We start from the raw sequence: 16,907 nt of genomic DNA, 5'->3' as shown, positions 1-16,907 counted from the left end.
TTCACCGTCACATAACTTAGGGAACATTTTCCTTACTTGAATTAACAATACAAGATCCTTTATAGGGAACAAAATGATTACAATGAAATCAAGCCAATTATAAATAGTCAAATTTTTTTTAAACATCCCCTTTGCGTCTTTTTTTCACAGTTAAACATTAATGATACATTGTTTACATTATTATCTGCTCTTATTTATTGAACGTATTCCCTTTATTCACATACTTGTTATCGGTAATATATTTCCTTGCATACATGACAGTTTACATTGAGTCCAAGACCAATTTTCTTTAAACTTGTTATTCTTTCATGACTTCTTTTTTTACCATTTGTTCTACTTTCTTCCAATATGGCTGTAATCGGCCCGGTAGGTTTTTGCTCTCTTTTTTCACTTGTTCCCACCAACTTTCTATATCTATTTTAACCCACTTGTGTACCGTAAGAAGGTGCTGTCCAATCAGCCAGCACATTGTTTCCATTTTCACGCGGGGAAAGATGTTGAAATCCAGAATCATCATATTCCTATTTCCTATCTCCTTTTCTCCAAAGGTGTTTAATTCTCTAAATGTTCTTTTTATTAGGCACCACCTCCTCCTTGAGATGGTGCATTCGAACACCCTGTGGTCTTGTGTGTCGGCTTTGTCACAGTATTCGCATTCGTTCCTGCTTGTTAGATACATGTTTTGTTTCACTTGCTGGGTGGTCACTATATAGTTTGCGAATAGGAATAGGACGCTCTTTGTCCTTAGGGTCATGGCTATTTCGTTGATGTTCTTCCACACTCTCTTCCAATTTACCGATAGGATGTGCTTTTCGATGTTGATTCGGTGGTTGTCGTCGCTTCTGAGTTGTCGGTAAAGGCACTTGGTGGTGGCTGTCACTCCTCTCGGCATCTTTTCTACTAAGTCCTTAACTTTCCTGATAGTTTTCATCAGCAGTCTATCCTGCCCTGGTGCACCCCATGCCGCCTTTAGCAGATCTTTTGAATGTTGACAGTCGTCGGATAGGATGTTTATTACTGTCTTTGCATAGAGTGCCAGGGCTTTGTCCCGCACGTCGATCAGCCCTAGGCCCCCCTTCCCCTTGGGTAGACAGGCCTGGCTCTTTGCTACTCTTAGCAAATGCCCTCCCCAAAGGTATTGCGTTGCTATTTTCGTCAATAGAGCCCCATGTTTTTCTGGCAACGGGAAAATCAGTGCGGCGTACCATGCCTTGGATAATAACAATGCGTTTATCGCAAGGACTTTCTGATGTATGTTTAGGTCCCTGTCTCTCAATTGCGCTAATGTTCCTTTTATCATTCTCGTTGCCTTTTCCCATACTGCGTTTGTCGTCTCCGTGGAAGTCCTACTCCATGGAATGCCCAGAATGTCCATCGAGGTCACCTCTTTCCATTCACTGGTCGCGGTGAAGTCGGCGTCTTTTATTGTCAAGGCCTTTGTCTTTTCCATGTTTACTTTTTGCCCGCTTTCCTCCTCATATTCCTTTAATGATTTCCCTATTACATGAATTTCCGCTTGATCTTGGGCGAAGATCGTTACGTCGTCCGCATAAGCCACCGCGGACACTTTTCCGTTCCCCGCCGGGATTCCTTTAATGTTTCTGCGAAGACTATGTAGCAGGGGCTCCAGTGATATAGAGAACAGAAGCATCGAAAGCGGACAGCCTTGTCTGATTGATCTTCTCACGGGGAACGACTTTGTTTCGGCCCCCGCGCTCAATTTTACTTTCGACGTGATGTTGTTCGTGAACATTTTTATTGTATTCAAAAACTTTTCGGGGAATCCCATCCTCTTTAATGTGTTCAATACGTGGTTTATGTTCACCCTGTCGAAAGCCTTCTCAATATCTACCGCTACCAGTTTAAGGCCCGCGCCCTGCCTGCTCTCGTGGCTCGCGATTGCGTCTCTGATCGTTGTCAGCGCCGTTACAATGTTCCTCCCCTTTCCTACTATGTGTTGGTCTGGCCCGATTATCTTTTCCACGGCTTCGTTGAGTCTGGTTTTAACGATTTTAGCTACTACCTTGTAATCGGCGTTGAGGAGGGTGATGGGTCTGTAGTCATTTAGGCTCCTTGGCTCTTTTCTTTTCGGCACTAGGACAATTTTCCCCTCTCTTTGGGTCGTGGTGAGGGTGCCATTTTGGAGGATGTTCTCTATCGCTGGAATGATTAAATCCTTCAGCTCTTCCCAGAATTCTACGTAGAATTCAAAAGGGATACCGTCGGTACCCGGGGACCTCCCCTTGGGGAGCCATCTCATAGCATCCTCGCACTCCTCCCTTGTGATTCTTTCCGCCATCCTCTCTGCCACCTCCACTGGCAGTTGGGGGAGTGGCGTGAGATTTTCTGTCTCTTCCTTGAGTGATGTGTCCTCCCCAGAAAGGAGAGTCTCAAAATGGTGGCATACATGCTCTATGATTTCTCTCTCTTCTTTTAACCTCGTTCCGTTCTCGTTCAAAATGCCGTTTTTGAGTAAGTTGTTGGCGCAATCCTTTAACCTCCTCCCCAGATAATACACCGAGGCATGTTCTTCTGGCAAACATATTTTGCTTCTGTGCCATGTTGATATTTTCGCCCTTTCCTCTTCCATTCCGAAGATTTTCCTTTTTAGTTCTTTTATCTCCCCCCAGTTGCTCCGTTCCCTTTCTCTCGTCTTTAGGCTCTCCTCGAGCGCTTCTCTGTAAAAAGCCATGGTTTCCCTGATTTCTTCGGCTCTCTCCCTGTGCAGTTGTGCGAAAAGGTTTCTTATTTTTACTTTGGAGTTTTCCCACCTTTCGCTTGGATCCAATCCTCTCCAGCTTTCCTCCCATCGCTGGATGTTTTCTTTCAGTATGGCTCTGGTGTCTTTCTCATATAGCAGCTCGACGTTCATCCTCCACTCCTTTTTCCTTGGCTGATGCCTCGTCCTGCTTTGGGATCCATCGACCGATATAATAACTGCGCAGTGGTCGGAGCATGCCACTGGAAGAACCGCATAGGAGGATATATGGGTTTTCAAGTCGTAGGATGCGTAAAAGCGGTCCTGCCTTGTTGCCCATTTGTCGCCGTAGATGGTGTACGGAAGGTTATCTTTTGTGCTTGTTAATCTGTTTGCGTCAGTGGCTCTGAGGTTTTTAACTATCGATTTTAGGGGACCACACAGTGGGTATTTTGCTCCTCCTCCATCGTTGTTTTGGCTATCTTTCTCGTCTATGATTGCGTTAAAATCACCCCCTAACAGTGCCATTCCTTGGAAGTCGCTCAGCAGGGGCAGGAGGTCCCGCGAGTAAAATTCCCTCCTCTCCTGAAGTTTCCTGGTGCCGGCCGGGCCGTACACATTTATTATCCTTATCCCAAGGATCGTCATGGCCATCGCCCTCCCGGATGGTAGCATTGTCATTTTTTCTCCGGTGATGTTTCTTTTTAACATGATCGCAGTGCCTCTTTCCCGCTCTTGGTTGTTTATATAGATCTCCGCCGGGCCCGTTTCCCAATGTACACTCACCATGACCTCTTGCAATAGTAGGATGTCCAGGTCTTCTCTTTTAAATAGGTCGAATACTTTTTCTATTCTGTTTTTACTTGTAACCCCACATACATTAAGCGTGCCTATTCTCAATTTTGGGTTCAATGTGTAATTCATTGGGATTCCGGATTCGGGGTTCCCATTTGCTTCCCCTTATCATTCCCTGTATTTTTTGCATCCCTTTTCCATTTGGCTTCCTTCATATATGCGTACCTCACCGCTATCTCCTGGAGTCCGACGCTTAGGCTGTTCTTTCCTTTGTCCTTCTTCTTCGTCTTCTGTCTCTGCTCGGTCGTTTCCGCCTTGCCCCCTCTCCCGGATCTCCTCGGGGCCTCGTCCTGGTCCCCGGTGTCGCTGCTCCCGTTGTCCTTGGCGTCGGAGTCCTCGCTCTCGTCCCCGCCGAGCCCAAACTTCCTCCCGCTGTCATCCTCGCCACCACCGCGCTTCCGACGTCCCTCCACCTCCCTCCAGGGGTGACCGCTGGTCGACGCGTTGTCCTCCGGGTCTTCTTCCCTCCTCCGCTCCTCAGCCTCTTCCTCATGCTGTTTGCCCTCCCCTTCGCGTAACGTCACAGATAACCCTTTCCCGAGACCCTTGTCGCTAAAAGGGGTTACCATGTCTAGATTTCTTCCTATTTGCTTCTCTTGCGCCATGACCAATTTCTTGTCTTCCCCCGCAAGCCGTCGATCACCGCCCTCGATTGAATCGGGTTCTCCGGTTTCTTTTGATTCTTCTTCTACTGCTACGGCCATTTTGATTCCTCCCCCATTATTCCCCTCTTGAATCTTACTCTGATCTGCACAGGGATCACACCTTTCCTCCCTCGTGATGGTTGATCTCTCCGTTTCCTTTCCACGGGCTACGTCTATCGATATCCTTTTCCCCCGCCCTCTCGTGTTCGACCCTTTCCTCCTCTTTCTCCCGTTTCCCGCTCCCTCGGCAATAGCGTCGTTTCCGGCGACGTCTTCCTCGCTCGACGTTCCTGGGTGGTAGGTTGGTCCTTCCTTCTCCCTGCGTTTCTCTACCCTCATCCTTGGGTTGACCTCCTCCTCCTGCTCCAAGGGAATCTCCTCCACTCCTCGGTCCTCTTCCATTCTCGTCGGCAGCACCGCCTCCTCTTCTGCCGCTTGCTTTTTCCCCCTCAGTGCGTCGGCGTACGCCGTGATTGTGGTTGGCATTGTGCAATTCAATCGCAGATGGTTTGTGCTTCCGCATCTCGAGCACGTTTGCTGTTGTCCCTCGTAGTGTATGACCGCCCTGTGACCAGCTATCGGGATATATGACGGAATCGGGGACTTTAAATACATTTTCACATTCCGCGTTCCAGTGCTGATCGGGTATAGCCCAGGGCCTATCCATTTGTTTACCGCGTATGATACCACTCTTCCATATTTGCCTAATTCCGTCTCCACCTCGAATTTTGGGATTTCTGGGGGGAGCCCCACCACCTTAACAAAGCTTGCCCTGCTAGACGCTGACTCCAACGTCGCCGTTCCACGCTTTTCGGCTACTGATGGGAAGTCAACTGGCCCCCCTTTCGACCTCAAAAGATTTTCAACTAATTCTTCGTTTATAAGTTTCACATAAATGGATTTTCTTGTAATTCCAAATTGTATGGCCACTAAATCTTCCAACTTAAGCCCGAGCTCGACACCGATGAACCGATGGACCTCTAGGGCGGTAGCACTTTCTTTTAAGTCATTTAGACTTATTATTAGAGTTGCCTTCCTATCGTAAGGCATTTCGAATTGGCTGACTTTATAACACACGTCAAGCCCTAATAAGGGCTAACTCAAAATAAGCAGCACTTTTCATACACAAAACGCTTTGACGCATATATCAAAGCGCTTTACGAAATTCTCGTTTCCCGGCGATCGAAGCCTCGAACGCCGGGGATAGCACGCACACAGAACCGAAACACAGACACGTCCTCACTCTTCGAACGCTCACACCGGACCAAAAATATTGAAAGCCAACGGCACCCGGTGTTCCCAGGCGGTCACCCATCCAAGTACTATCCGGGCCCGATGCTGCTTAACTTCGGTGATCGGACGAGAACCGGTGTATTCAGCGTGGTATGGCCGTTGGCGCATAAATCGTTGTAACATGGGCTATAGTCTCGCTTCTGTATTTCGCCTCTTATCCCCCAGGCTACTGGGTTTCTTAAAAAATATTGAAAGCCAACGGCACCCGGTGTTCCCAGGCGGTCACCCATCCAAGTACTATCCGGGCCCGATGCTGCTTAACTTCGGTGATCGGACGAGAACCGGTGTATTCAGCGTGGTATGGCCGTTGGCAAAAAAAATATTGAAAGCCAACGGCACCCGGTGTTCCCAGGCGGTCACCCATCCAAGTACTATCCGGGCCCGATGCTGCTTAACTTCGGTGATCGGACGAGAACCGGTGTATTCAGCGTGGTATGGCCGTTGGCAAAAATATTGAAAGCCAACGGCACCCGGTGTTCCCAGGCGGTCACCCATCCAAGTACTATCCGGGCCCGATGCTGCTTAACTTCGGTGATCGGACGAGAACCGGTGTATTCAGCGTGGTATGGCCGTTGGCGAAAAAAATATTGAAAGCCAACGGCACCCGGTGTTCCCAGGCGGTCACCCATCCAAGTACTATCCGGGCCCGATGCTGCTTAACTTCGGTGATCGGACGAGAACCGGTGTATTCAGCGTGGTATGGCCGTTGGCAAAAAAATATTGAAAGCCAACGGCACCCGGTGTTCCCAGGCGGTCACCCATCCAAGTACTATCCGGGCCCGATGCTGCTTAACTTCGGTGATCGGACGAGAACCGGTGTATTCAGCGTGGTATGGCCGTTGGCAAAAAAAAATATTGAAAGCCAACGGCACCCGGTGTTCCCAGGCGGTCACCCATCCAAGTACTATCCGGGCCCGATGCTGCTTAACTTCGGTGATCGGACGAGAACCGGTGTATTCAGCGTGGTATGGCCGTTGGCAAAAAAATATTGAAAGCCAACGGCACCCGGTGTTCCCAGGCGGTCACCCATCCAAGTACTATCCGGGCCCGATGCTGCTTAACTTCGGTGATCGGACGAGAACCGGTGTATTCAGCGTGGTATGGCCGTGGCCGTTGGCAATTTCCACCACTCTCGAGTCAACTATTTTAGCAATATCAAGCCCGCAAACACTTGCAACGACGCGACACGACGTCTATTTTCTTGCCCACGGCTTGCATACATCGGGCCGTCCACGACCATACTATATGATGGCGGGAGACGGAGGTAATTTGCCATCTCAAAACGAACTTTGGATAAATGTGGAAGAGATACGGGTTACTACAGCACCAATGCATTGCCCCAAGAGAGCTGGTCGCATCTAGATGAAATGGAATGGTGTCAAAAGGGAACATACCAATTCAAAATCACGCATGCAATGTCTGGCATTGCAAAATAAATTATTTGAAAAAAATTAAAAACATCAGAGAATGCCTCAAAATACGTTCGTTTCGGAAAAAAAATATTGAAAGCCAACGGCACCCGGTGTTCCCAGGCGGTCACCCATCCAAGTACTATCCGGGCCCGATGCTGCTTAACTTCGGTGATCGGACGAGAACCGGTGTATTCAGCGTGGTATGGCCGTTGGCAATTTCCACCACTCTCGAGTCAACTATTTTAGCAATATCAAGCCCGCAAACACTTGCAACGACGCGACACGACGTCTATTTTCTTGCCCACGGCTTGCATACATCGGGCCGTCCACGACCATACCATATGATGGCGGGAGACGGAGGTAATTTGCCATCTCAAAACGAACTTTGGATAAATGTGGAAGAGATACGGGTTACTACAGCACCAATGCATTGCCCCAAGAGAGCTGGTCGCATCTAGATGAAATGGAATGGTGTCAAAAGGGAACATACCAATTCAAAATCACGCATGCAATGTCTGGCATTGCAAAATAAATTATTTGAAAAAAATTAAAAACATCAGAGAATGCCTCAAAATACGTTCGTTTCGGAAAAAAAATATTGAAAGCCAACGGCACCCGGTGTTCCCAGGCGGTCACCCATCCAAGTACTATCCGGGCCCGATGCTGCTTAACTTCGGTGATCGGACGAGAACCGGTGTATTCAGCGTGGTATGGCCGTTGGCAATTTCCACCACTCTCGAGTCAACTATTTTAGCAATATCAAGCCCGCAAACACTTGCGACGACGCGACACGACGTCTATTTTCTTGCCCACGGCTTGCATACATCGGGCCGTCCACGACCATACTATATGATGGCGGGAGACGGAGGTAATTTGCCATCTCAAAACGAACTTTGGATAAATGTGGAAGAGATACGGGTTACTACAGCACCAATGCATTGCCCCAAGAGAGCTGGTCGCATCTAGATGAAATGGAATGGTGTCAAAAGGGAACATACCAATTCAAAATCACGCATGCAATGTCTGGCATTGCAAAATAAATTATTTGAAAAAAATTAAAAACATCAGAGAATGCCTCAAAATACGTTCGTTTCGGAAAAAAAATATTGAAAGCCAACGGCACCCGGTGTTCCCAGGCGGTCACCCATCCAAGTACTATCCGGGCCCGATGCTGCTTAACTTCGGTGATCGGACGAGAACCGGTGTATTCAGCGTGGTATGGCCGTGGCATTTTCCAACACTCTCGAGTCAACTATTTTAGCAATATCAAGCCCGCAAACACTTGCAACGACGCGACACGACGTCTATTTTCTTGCCCACGGCTTGCATACATCGGGCCGTCCACGACCATACTATATGATGGCGGGAGACGGAGGTAATTTGCCATCTCAAAACGAACTTTGGATAAATGTGGAAGAGATACGGGTTACTACAGCACCAATGCATTGCCCCAAGAGAGCTGGTCGCATCTAGATGAAATGGAATGGTGTCAAAAGGGAACATACCAATTCAAAATCACGCATGCAATGTCTGGCATTGCAAAATAAATTATTTGAAAAAAATTTAAAACATCAGAGAATGCCTCAAAATACGTTCGTTTCGGAAAAAAAATATTGAAAGCCAACGGCACCCGGTGTTCCCAGGCGGTCACCCATCCAAGTACTATCCGGGCCCGATGCTGCTTAACTTCGGTGATCGGACGAGAACCGGTGTATTCAGCGTGGTATGGCCGTTGGCGCATAAATCGTTGTAACATGGGCTATAGTCTCGCTTCTGTATTTCGCCTCTTATCCCCCAGGCTACTGGGTTTCTTAAAAAATATTGAAAGCCAACGGCACCCGGTGTTCCCAGGCGGTCACCCATCCAAGTACTATCCGGGCCCGATGCTGCTTAACTTCGGTGATCGGACGAGAACCGGTGTATTCAGCGTGGTATGGCCGTTGGCAAAAAAAATATTGAAAGCCAACGGCACCCGGTGTTCCCAGGCGGTCACCCATCCAAGTACTATCCGGGCCCGATGCTGCTTAACTTCGGTGATCGGACGAGAACCGGTGTATTCAGCGTGGTATGGCCGTTGGCAAAAATATTGAAAGCCAACGGCACCCGGTGTTCCCAGGCGGTCACCCATCCAAGTACTATCCGGGCCCGATGCTGCTTAACTTCGGTGATCGGACGAGAACCGGTGTATTCAGCGTGGTATGGCCGTTGGCGAAAAAAATATTGAAAGCCAACGGCACCCGGTGTTCCCAGGCGGTCACCCATCCAAGTACTATCCGGGCCCGATGCTGCTTAACTTCGGTGATCGGACGAGAACCGGTGTATTCAGCGTGGTATGGCCGTTGGCAAAAAAATATTGAAAGCCAACGGCACCCGGTGTTCCCAGGCGGTCACCCATCCAAGTACTATCCGGGCCCGATGCTGCTTAACTTCGGTGATCGGACGAGAACCGGTGTATTCAGCGTGGTATGGCCGTTGGCAAAAAAAAATATTGAAAGCCAACGGCACCCGGTGTTCCCAGGCGGTCACCCATCCAAGTACTATCCGGGCCCGATGCTGCTTAACTTCGGTGATCGGACGAGAACCGGTGTATTCAGCGTGGTATGGCCGTTGGCAAAAAAATATTGAAAGCCAACGGCACCCGGTGTTCCCAGGCGGTCACCCATCCAAGTACTATCCGGGCCCGATGCTGCTTAACTTCGGTGATCGGACGAGAACCGGTGTATTCAGCGTGGTATGGCCGTGGCCGTTGGCAATTTCCACCACTCTCGAGTCAACTATTTTAGCAATATCAAGCCCGCAAACACTTGCAACGACGCGACACGACGTCTATTTTCTTGCCCACGGCTTGCATACATCGGGCCGTCCACGACCATACTATATGATGGCGGGAGACGGAGGTAATTTGCCATCTCAAAACGAACTTTGGATAAATGTGGAAGAGATACGGGTTACTACAGCACCAATGCATTGCCCCAAGAGAGCTGGTCGCATCTAGATGAAATGGAATGGTGTCAAAAGGGAACATACCAATTCAAAATCACGCATGCAATGTCTGGCATTGCAAAATAAATTATTTGAAAAAAATTAAAAACATCAGAGAATGCCTCAAAATACGTTCGTTTCGGAAAAAAAATATTGAAAGCCAACGGCACCCGGTGTTCCCAGGCGGTCACCCATCCAAGTACTATCCGGGCCCGATGCTGCTTAACTTCGGTGATCGGACGAGAACCGGTGTATTCAGCGTGGTATGGCCGTTGGCAATTTCCACCACTCTCGAGTCAACTATTTTAGCAATATCAAGCCCGCAAACACTTGCAACGACGCGACACGACGTCTATTTTCTTGCCCACGGCTTGCATACATCGGGCCGTCCACGACCATACCATATGATGGCGGGAGACGGAGGTAATTTGCCATCTCAAAACGAACTTTGGATAAATGTGGAAGAGATACGGGTTACTACAGCACCAATGCATTGCCCCAAGAGAGCTGGTCGCATCTAGATGAAATGGAATGGTGTCAAAAGGGAACATACCAATTCAAAATCACGCATGCAATGTCTGGCATTGCAAAATAAATTATTTGAAAAAAATTAAAAACATCAGAGAATGCCTCAAAATACGTTCGTTTCGGAAAAAAAATATTGAAAGCCAACGGCACCCGGTGTTCCCAGGCGGTCACCCATCCAAGTACTATCCGGGCCCGATGCTGCTTAACTTCGGTGATCGGACGAGAACCGGTGTATTCAGCGTGGTATGGCCGTTGGCAATTTCCACCACTCTCGAGTCAACTATTTTAGCAATATCAAGCCCGCAAACACTTGCAACGACGCGACACGACGTCTATTTTCTTGCCCACGGCTTGCATACATCGGGCCGTCCACGACCATACTATATGATGGCGGGAGACGGAGGTAATTTGCCATCTCAAAACGAACTTTGGATAAATGTGGAAGAGATACGGGTTACTACAGCACCAATGCATTGCCCCAAGAGAGCTGGTCGCATCTAGATGAAATGGAATGGTGTCAAAAGGGAACATACCAATTCAAAATCACGCATGCAATGTCTGGCATTGCAAAATAAATTATTTGAAAAAAATTAAAAACATCAGAGAATGCCTCAAAATACGTTCGTTTCGGAAAAAAAATATTGAAAGCCAACGGCACCCGGTGTTCCCAGGCGGTCACCCATCCAAGTACTATCCGGGCCCGATGCTGCTTAACTTCGGTGATCGGACGAGAACCGGTGTATTCAGCGTGGTATGGCCGTGGCATTTTCCAACACTCTCGAGTCAACTATTTTAGCAATATCAAGCCCGCAAACACTTGCAACGACGCGACACGACGTCTATTTTCTTGCCCACGGCTTGCATACATCGGGCCGTCCACGACCATACTATATGATGGCGGGAGACGGAGGTAATTTGCCATCTCAAAACGAACTTTGGATAAATGTGGAAGAGATACGGGTTACTACAGCACCAATGCATTGCCCCAAGAGAGCTGGTCGCATCTAGATGAAATGGAATGGTGTCAAAAGGGAACATACCAATTCAAAATCACGCATGCAATGTCTGGCATTGCAAAATAAATTATTTGAAAAAAATTTAAAACATCAGAGAATGCCTCAAAATACGTTCGTTTCGGAAAAAAAATATTGAAAGCCAACGGCACCCGGTGTTCCCAGGCGGTCACCCATCCAAGTACTATCCGGGCCCGATGCTGCTTAACTTCGGTGATCGGACGAGAACCGGTGAATTCAGCGTGGTATGGCCGTTGGCAATTTCAACCACTCTCGAGTCAACTATTTTAGCAATATCAAGCCCGCAAACACTTGCAACGACGCGACACGACGTCTATTTTCTTGCCCACGGCTTGCATACATCGGGCCGTCCACGACCATACTATATGATGGCGGGAGACGGAGGTAATTTGCCATCTCAAAACGAACTTTGGATAAATGTGGAAGAGATACGGGTTACTACAGCACCAATGCATTGCCCCAAGAGAGCTGGTCGCATCTAGATGAAATGGAATGGTGTCAAAAGGGAACATACCAATTCAAAATCACGCATGCAATGTCTGGCATTGCAAAATAAATTATTTGAAAAAAATTAAAAACATCAGAGAATCCCTCAAAATACGTTCGTTTCGGAAAAAAAATATTGAAAGCCAACGGCACCCGGTGTTCCCAGGCGGTCACCCATCCAAGTACTATCCGGGCCCGATGCTGCTTAACTTCGGTGATCGGACGAGAACCGGTGTATTCAGCGTGGTATGGCCGTTGGCAATTTCCACCACTCTCGAGTCAACTATTTTAGCAATATCAAGCCCGCAAACACTTGCAACGACGCGACACGACGTCTATTTTCTTGCCCACGGCTTGCATACATCGGGCCGTCCACGACCATACTATATGATGGCGGGAGACGGAGGTAATTTGCCATCTCAAAACGAACTTTGGATAAATGTGGAAGAGATACGGGTTACTACAGCACCAATGCATTGCCCCAAGAGAGCTGGTCGCATCTAGATGAAATGGAATGGTGTCAAAAGGGAACATACCAATTCAAAATCACGCATGCAATGTCTGGCATTGCAAAATAAATTATTTGAAAAAAATTAAAAACATCAGAGAATGCCTCAAAATACGTTCGTTTCGGAAAAAAAATATTGAAAGCCAACGGCACCCGGTGTTCCCAGGCGGTCACCCATCCAAGTACTATCCGGGCCCGATGCTGCTTAACTTCGGTGATCGGACGAGAACCGGTGTATTCAGCGTGGTATGGCCGTTGGCAATTTCCACCACTCTCGAGTCAACTATTTTAGCAATATCAAGCCCGCAAACACTTGCAACGACGCGACACGACGTCTATTTTCTTGCCCACGGCTTGCATACATCGGGCCGTCCACGACCATACCATATGATGGCGGGAGACGGAGGTAATTTGCCATCTCAAAACGAACTTTGGATAAATGTGGAAGAGATACGGGTTACTACAGCACCAATGCATTGCCCCAAGAGAGCTGGTCGCATCTAGATGAAATGGAATGGTGTCAAAAGGGAACATACCAATTCAAAATCACGCATGCAATGTCTGGCATTGCAAAATAAATTATTTGAAAAAAATTAAAAACATCAGAGAATGCCTCAAAATACGTTCGTTTCGGAAAAAAAATATTGAAAGCCAACGGCACCCGGTGTTCCCAGGCGGTCACCCATCCAAGTACTATCCGGGCCCGATGCTGCTTAACTTCGGTGATCGGACGAGAACCGGTGTATTCAGCGTGGTATGGCCGTTGGCAATTTCCACCACTCTCGAGTCAACTATTTTAGCAATATCAAGCCCGCAAACACTTGCAACGACGCGACACGACGTCTATTTTCTTGCCCACGGCTTGCATACATCGGGCCGTCCACGACCATACTATATGATGGCGGGAGACGGAGGTAATTTGCCATCTCAAAACGAACTTTGGATAAATGTGGAAGAGATACGGGTTACTACAGCACCAATGCATTGCCCCAAGAGAGCTGGTCGCATCTAGATGAAATGGAATGGTGTCAAAAGGGAACATACCAATTCAAAATCACGCATGCAATGTCTGGCATTGCAAAATAAATTATTTGAAAAAAATTAAAAACATCAGAGAATCCCTCAAAATACGTTCGTTTCGGAAAAAAAATATTGAAAGCCAACGGCACCCGGTGTTCCCAGGCGGTCACCCATCCAAGTACTATCCGGGCCCGATGCTGCTTAACTTCGGTGATCGGACGAGAACCGGTGTATTCAGCGTGGTATGGCCGTTGGCAATTTCCACCACTCTCGAGTCAACTATTTTAGCAATATCAAGCCCGCAAACACTTGCAACGACGCGACACGACGTCTATTTTCTTGCCCACGGCTTGCATACATCGGGCCGTCCACGACCATACTATATGATGGCGGGAGACGGAGGTAATTTGCCATCTCAAAACGAACTTTGGATAAATGTGGAAGAGATACGGGTTACTACAGCACCAATGCATTGCCCCAAGAGAGCTGGTCGCATCTAGATGAAATGGAATGGTGTCAAAAGGGAACATACCAATTCAAAATCACGCATGCAATGTCTGGCATTGCAAAATAAATTATTTGAAAAAAATTAAAAACATCAGAGAATGCCTCAAAATACGTTCGTTTCGGAAAAAAAATATTGAAAGCCAACGGCACCCGGTGTTCCCAGGCGGTCACCCATCCAAGTACTATCCGGGCCCGATGCTGCTTAACTTCGGTGATCGGACGAGAACCGGTGTATTCAGCGTGGTATGGCCGTTGGCAATTTCCACCACTCTCGAGTCAACTATTTTAGCAATATCAAGCCCGCAAACACTTGCAACGACGCGACACGACGTCTATTTTCTTGCCCACGGCTTGCATACATCGGGCCGTCCACGACCATACTATATGATGGCGGGAGACGGAGGTAATTTGCCATCTCAAAACGAACTTTGGATAAATGTGGAAGAGATACGGGTTACTACAGCACCAATGCATTGCCCCAAGAGAGCTGGTCGCATCTAGATGAAATGGAATGGTGTCAAAAGGGAACATACCAATTCAAAATCACGCATGCAATGTCTGGCATTGCAAAATAAATTATTTGAAAAAAATTAAAAACATCAGAGAATGCCTCAAAATACGTTCGTTTCGGAAAAAAAATATTGAAAGCCAACGGCACCCGGTGTTCCCAGGCGGTCACCCATCCAAGTACTATCCGGGCCCGATGCTGCTTAACTTCGGTGATCGGACGAGAACCGGTGTATTCAGCGTGGTATGGCCGTTGGCAATTTCCACCACTCTCGAGTCAACTATTTTAGCAATATCAAGCCCGCAAACACTTGCAACGACGCGACACGACGTCTATTTTCTTGCCCACGGCTTGCATACATCGGGCCGTCCACGACCATACTATATGATGGCGGGAGACGGAGGTAATTTGCCATCTCAAAACGAACTTTGGATAAATGTGGAAGAGATACGGGTTACTACAGCACCAATGCATTGCCCCAAGAGAGCTGGTCGCATCTAGATGAAATGGAATGGTGTCAAAAGGGAACATACCAATTCAAAATCACGCATGCAATGTCTGGCATTGCAAAATAAATTATTTGAAAAAAATTAAAAACATCAGAGAATGCCTCAAAATACGTTCGTTTCGGAAAAAAAATATTGAAAGCCAACGGCACCCGGTGTTCCCAGGCGGTCACCCATCCAAGTACTATCCGGGCCCGATGCTGCTTAACTTCGGTGATCGGACGAGAACCGGTGTATTCAGCGTGGTATGGCCGTGGCATTTTCCAACACTCTCGAGTCAACTATTTTAGCAATATCAAGCCCGCAAACACTTGCAACGACGCGACACGACGTCTATTTTCTTGCCCACGGCTTGCATACATCGGGCCGTCCACGACCATACTATATGATGGCGGGAGACGGAGGTAATTTGCCATCTCAAAACGAACTTTGGATAAATGTGGAAGAGATACGGGTTACTACAGCACCAATGCATTGCCCCAAGAGAGCTGGTCGCATCTAGATGAAATGGAATGGTGTCAAAAGGGAACATACCAATTCAAAATCACGCATGCAATGTCTGGCATTGCAAAATAAATTATTTGAAAAAAATTTAAAACATCAGAGAATGCCTCAAAATACGTTCGTTTCGGAAAAAAAATATTGAAAGCCAACGGCACCCGGTGTTCCCAGGCGGTCACCCATCCAAGTACTATCCGGGCCCGATGCTGCTTAACTTCGGTGATCGGACGAGAACCGGTGAATTCAGCGTGGTATGGCCGTTGGCAATTTCAACCACTCTCGAGTCAACTATTTTAGCAATATCAAGCCCGCAAACACTTGCAACGACGCGACACGACGTCTATTTTCTTGCCCACGGCTTGCATACATCGGGCCGTCCACGACCATACTATATGATGGCGGGAGACGGAGGTAATTTGCCATCTCAAAACGAACTTTGGATAAATGTGGAAGAGATACGGGTTACTACAGCACCAATGCATTGCCCCAAGAGAGCTGGTCGCATCTAGATGAAATGGAATGGTGTCAAAAGGGAACATACCAATTCAAAATCACGCATGCAATGTCTGGCATTGCAAAATAAATTATTTGAAAAAAATTAAAAACATCAGAGAATCCCTCAAAATACGTTCGTTTCGGAAAAAAAATATTGAAAGCCAACGGCACCCGGTGTTCCCAGGCGGTCACCCATCCAAGTACTATCCGGGCCCGATGCTGCTTAACTTCGGTGATCGGACGAGAACCGGTGTATTCAGCGTGGTATGGCCGTTGGCAATTTCCACCACTCTCGAGTCAACTATTTTAGCAATATCAAGCCCGCAAACACTTGCAACGACGCGACACGACGTCTATTTTCTTGCCCACGGCTTGCATACATCGGGCCGTCCACGACCATACTATATGATGGCGGGAGACGGAGGTAATTTGCCATCTCAAAACGAACTTTGGATAAATGTGGAAGAGATACGGGTTACTACAGCACCAATGCATTGCCCCAAGAGAGCTGGTCGCATCTAGATGAAATGGAATGGTGTCAAAAGGGAACATACCAATTCAAAATCACGCATGCAATGTCTGGCATTGCAAAATAAATTATTTGAAAAAAATTAAAAACATCAGAGAATGCCTCAAAATACGTTCGTTTCGGAAAAAAAATATTGAAAGCCAACGGCACCCGGTGTTCCCAGGCGGTCACCCATCCAAGTACTATCCGGGCCCGATGCTGCTTAACTTCGGTGATCGGACGAGAACCGGTGTATTCAGCGTGGTATGGCCGTTGGCAATTTCCACCACTCTCGAGTCAACTATTTTAGCAATATCAAGCCCGCAAACACTTGCAACGACGCGACACGACGTCTATTTTCTTGCCCACGGCTTGCATACATCGGGCCGTCCACGACCATACTATATGATGGCGGGAGACGG

General features: G+C 47.7%; 33 non-coding genes across 33 annotated transcripts; all 33 read right to left on the bottom strand.

The window, feature by feature from the left end:
- Positions 1-5,475: 5,475 nt before the first annotated feature.
- On the bottom strand, positions 5,476-5,594 carry LOC139689112 (5S ribosomal RNA). Its single transcript, XR_011701173.1, has one exon. It is a non-coding gene; the product is annotated as a 5S ribosomal RNA (ribosomal RNA).
- An 89-nt stretch (positions 5,595-5,683) lies between these two features.
- LOC139689111 (5S ribosomal RNA) lies at positions 5,684-5,802 on the bottom strand. The gene has a single exon (XR_011701172.1). It is a non-coding gene; the product is annotated as a 5S ribosomal RNA (ribosomal RNA).
- Positions 5,803-5,817: 15 nt separating this feature from the next.
- On the bottom strand, positions 5,818-5,936 carry LOC139689110 (5S ribosomal RNA). The gene has a single exon (XR_011701171.1). It is a non-coding gene; the product is annotated as a 5S ribosomal RNA (ribosomal RNA).
- Positions 5,937-5,948: 12 nt separating this feature from the next.
- Positions 5,949-6,067, bottom strand: LOC139689109 (5S ribosomal RNA). The gene has a single exon (XR_011701170.1). It is a non-coding gene; the product is annotated as a 5S ribosomal RNA (ribosomal RNA).
- Positions 6,068-6,082: 15 nt separating this feature from the next.
- On the bottom strand, positions 6,083-6,201 carry LOC139689108 (5S ribosomal RNA). The gene has a single exon (XR_011701169.1). It is a non-coding gene; the product is annotated as a 5S ribosomal RNA (ribosomal RNA).
- A 14-nt stretch (positions 6,202-6,215) lies between these two features.
- LOC139689107 (5S ribosomal RNA) lies at positions 6,216-6,334 on the bottom strand. Its single transcript, XR_011701168.1, has one exon. It is a non-coding gene; the product is annotated as a 5S ribosomal RNA (ribosomal RNA).
- Positions 6,335-6,350: 16 nt separating this feature from the next.
- LOC139689106 (5S ribosomal RNA) lies at positions 6,351-6,469 on the bottom strand. Its single transcript, XR_011701167.1, has one exon. It is a non-coding gene; the product is annotated as a 5S ribosomal RNA (ribosomal RNA).
- Positions 6,470-6,483: 14 nt separating this feature from the next.
- On the bottom strand, positions 6,484-6,602 carry LOC139688690 (5S ribosomal RNA). Its single transcript, XR_011700788.1, has one exon. It is a non-coding gene; the product is annotated as a 5S ribosomal RNA (ribosomal RNA).
- A 395-nt stretch (positions 6,603-6,997) lies between these two features.
- On the bottom strand, positions 6,998-7,116 carry LOC139689105 (5S ribosomal RNA). The gene has a single exon (XR_011701166.1). It is a non-coding gene; the product is annotated as a 5S ribosomal RNA (ribosomal RNA).
- Positions 7,117-7,505: 389 nt separating this feature from the next.
- LOC139689104 (5S ribosomal RNA) lies at positions 7,506-7,624 on the bottom strand. Its single transcript, XR_011701165.1, has one exon. It is a non-coding gene; the product is annotated as a 5S ribosomal RNA (ribosomal RNA).
- Positions 7,625-8,013: 389 nt separating this feature from the next.
- Positions 8,014-8,131, bottom strand: LOC139688715 (5S ribosomal RNA). Its single transcript, XR_011700813.1, has one exon. It is a non-coding gene; the product is annotated as a 5S ribosomal RNA (ribosomal RNA).
- Positions 8,132-8,520: 389 nt separating this feature from the next.
- On the bottom strand, positions 8,521-8,639 carry LOC139689103 (5S ribosomal RNA). The gene has a single exon (XR_011701164.1). It is a non-coding gene; the product is annotated as a 5S ribosomal RNA (ribosomal RNA).
- Positions 8,640-8,728: 89 nt separating this feature from the next.
- LOC139689101 (5S ribosomal RNA) lies at positions 8,729-8,847 on the bottom strand. Its single transcript, XR_011701162.1, has one exon. It is a non-coding gene; the product is annotated as a 5S ribosomal RNA (ribosomal RNA).
- A 15-nt stretch (positions 8,848-8,862) lies between these two features.
- LOC139689100 (5S ribosomal RNA) lies at positions 8,863-8,981 on the bottom strand. Its single transcript, XR_011701161.1, has one exon. It is a non-coding gene; the product is annotated as a 5S ribosomal RNA (ribosomal RNA).
- A 12-nt stretch (positions 8,982-8,993) lies between these two features.
- Positions 8,994-9,112, bottom strand: LOC139689099 (5S ribosomal RNA). The gene has a single exon (XR_011701160.1). It is a non-coding gene; the product is annotated as a 5S ribosomal RNA (ribosomal RNA).
- Positions 9,113-9,127: 15 nt separating this feature from the next.
- On the bottom strand, positions 9,128-9,246 carry LOC139689098 (5S ribosomal RNA). The gene has a single exon (XR_011701159.1). It is a non-coding gene; the product is annotated as a 5S ribosomal RNA (ribosomal RNA).
- A 14-nt stretch (positions 9,247-9,260) lies between these two features.
- On the bottom strand, positions 9,261-9,379 carry LOC139689097 (5S ribosomal RNA). Its single transcript, XR_011701158.1, has one exon. It is a non-coding gene; the product is annotated as a 5S ribosomal RNA (ribosomal RNA).
- A 16-nt stretch (positions 9,380-9,395) lies between these two features.
- LOC139689096 (5S ribosomal RNA) lies at positions 9,396-9,514 on the bottom strand. The gene has a single exon (XR_011701157.1). It is a non-coding gene; the product is annotated as a 5S ribosomal RNA (ribosomal RNA).
- Positions 9,515-9,528: 14 nt separating this feature from the next.
- Positions 9,529-9,647, bottom strand: LOC139688688 (5S ribosomal RNA). The gene has a single exon (XR_011700786.1). It is a non-coding gene; the product is annotated as a 5S ribosomal RNA (ribosomal RNA).
- A 395-nt stretch (positions 9,648-10,042) lies between these two features.
- LOC139689095 (5S ribosomal RNA) lies at positions 10,043-10,161 on the bottom strand. The gene has a single exon (XR_011701156.1). It is a non-coding gene; the product is annotated as a 5S ribosomal RNA (ribosomal RNA).
- A 389-nt stretch (positions 10,162-10,550) lies between these two features.
- Positions 10,551-10,669, bottom strand: LOC139689094 (5S ribosomal RNA). Its single transcript, XR_011701155.1, has one exon. It is a non-coding gene; the product is annotated as a 5S ribosomal RNA (ribosomal RNA).
- Positions 10,670-11,058: 389 nt separating this feature from the next.
- LOC139688714 (5S ribosomal RNA) lies at positions 11,059-11,176 on the bottom strand. Its single transcript, XR_011700812.1, has one exon. It is a non-coding gene; the product is annotated as a 5S ribosomal RNA (ribosomal RNA).
- Positions 11,177-11,565: 389 nt separating this feature from the next.
- Positions 11,566-11,684, bottom strand: LOC139689176 (5S ribosomal RNA). The gene has a single exon (XR_011701233.1). It is a non-coding gene; the product is annotated as a 5S ribosomal RNA (ribosomal RNA).
- A 389-nt stretch (positions 11,685-12,073) lies between these two features.
- LOC139689093 (5S ribosomal RNA) lies at positions 12,074-12,192 on the bottom strand. The gene has a single exon (XR_011701154.1). It is a non-coding gene; the product is annotated as a 5S ribosomal RNA (ribosomal RNA).
- Positions 12,193-12,581: 389 nt separating this feature from the next.
- Positions 12,582-12,700, bottom strand: LOC139689092 (5S ribosomal RNA). Its single transcript, XR_011701153.1, has one exon. It is a non-coding gene; the product is annotated as a 5S ribosomal RNA (ribosomal RNA).
- Positions 12,701-13,089: 389 nt separating this feature from the next.
- On the bottom strand, positions 13,090-13,208 carry LOC139689090 (5S ribosomal RNA). Its single transcript, XR_011701151.1, has one exon. It is a non-coding gene; the product is annotated as a 5S ribosomal RNA (ribosomal RNA).
- Positions 13,209-13,597: 389 nt separating this feature from the next.
- LOC139689089 (5S ribosomal RNA) lies at positions 13,598-13,716 on the bottom strand. The gene has a single exon (XR_011701150.1). It is a non-coding gene; the product is annotated as a 5S ribosomal RNA (ribosomal RNA).
- Positions 13,717-14,105: 389 nt separating this feature from the next.
- Positions 14,106-14,224, bottom strand: LOC139689088 (5S ribosomal RNA). The gene has a single exon (XR_011701149.1). It is a non-coding gene; the product is annotated as a 5S ribosomal RNA (ribosomal RNA).
- A 389-nt stretch (positions 14,225-14,613) lies between these two features.
- On the bottom strand, positions 14,614-14,732 carry LOC139689087 (5S ribosomal RNA). Its single transcript, XR_011701148.1, has one exon. It is a non-coding gene; the product is annotated as a 5S ribosomal RNA (ribosomal RNA).
- A 389-nt stretch (positions 14,733-15,121) lies between these two features.
- Positions 15,122-15,239, bottom strand: LOC139688713 (5S ribosomal RNA). Its single transcript, XR_011700811.1, has one exon. It is a non-coding gene; the product is annotated as a 5S ribosomal RNA (ribosomal RNA).
- A 389-nt stretch (positions 15,240-15,628) lies between these two features.
- Positions 15,629-15,747, bottom strand: LOC139689175 (5S ribosomal RNA). The gene has a single exon (XR_011701232.1). It is a non-coding gene; the product is annotated as a 5S ribosomal RNA (ribosomal RNA).
- A 389-nt stretch (positions 15,748-16,136) lies between these two features.
- On the bottom strand, positions 16,137-16,255 carry LOC139689086 (5S ribosomal RNA). Its single transcript, XR_011701147.1, has one exon. It is a non-coding gene; the product is annotated as a 5S ribosomal RNA (ribosomal RNA).
- A 389-nt stretch (positions 16,256-16,644) lies between these two features.
- On the bottom strand, positions 16,645-16,763 carry LOC139689084 (5S ribosomal RNA). The gene has a single exon (XR_011701145.1). It is a non-coding gene; the product is annotated as a 5S ribosomal RNA (ribosomal RNA).
- Positions 16,764-16,907: the final 144 nt, after the last annotated feature.

The sequence above is a fragment of the Hetaerina americana genome, unplaced genomic scaffold (assembly GCF_022747635.1).
Source record: "Hetaerina americana unplaced genomic scaffold, ioHetAmer1.1.p SCAF_216, whole genome shotgun sequence".
NCBI lineage: Eukaryota > Metazoa > Arthropoda > Insecta > Odonata > Calopterygidae > Hetaerina > Hetaerina americana.
The sequence above is the reverse complement of the archived record's forward strand: the minus strand, read 5'-3'. Positions and strand labels throughout refer to the sequence as shown.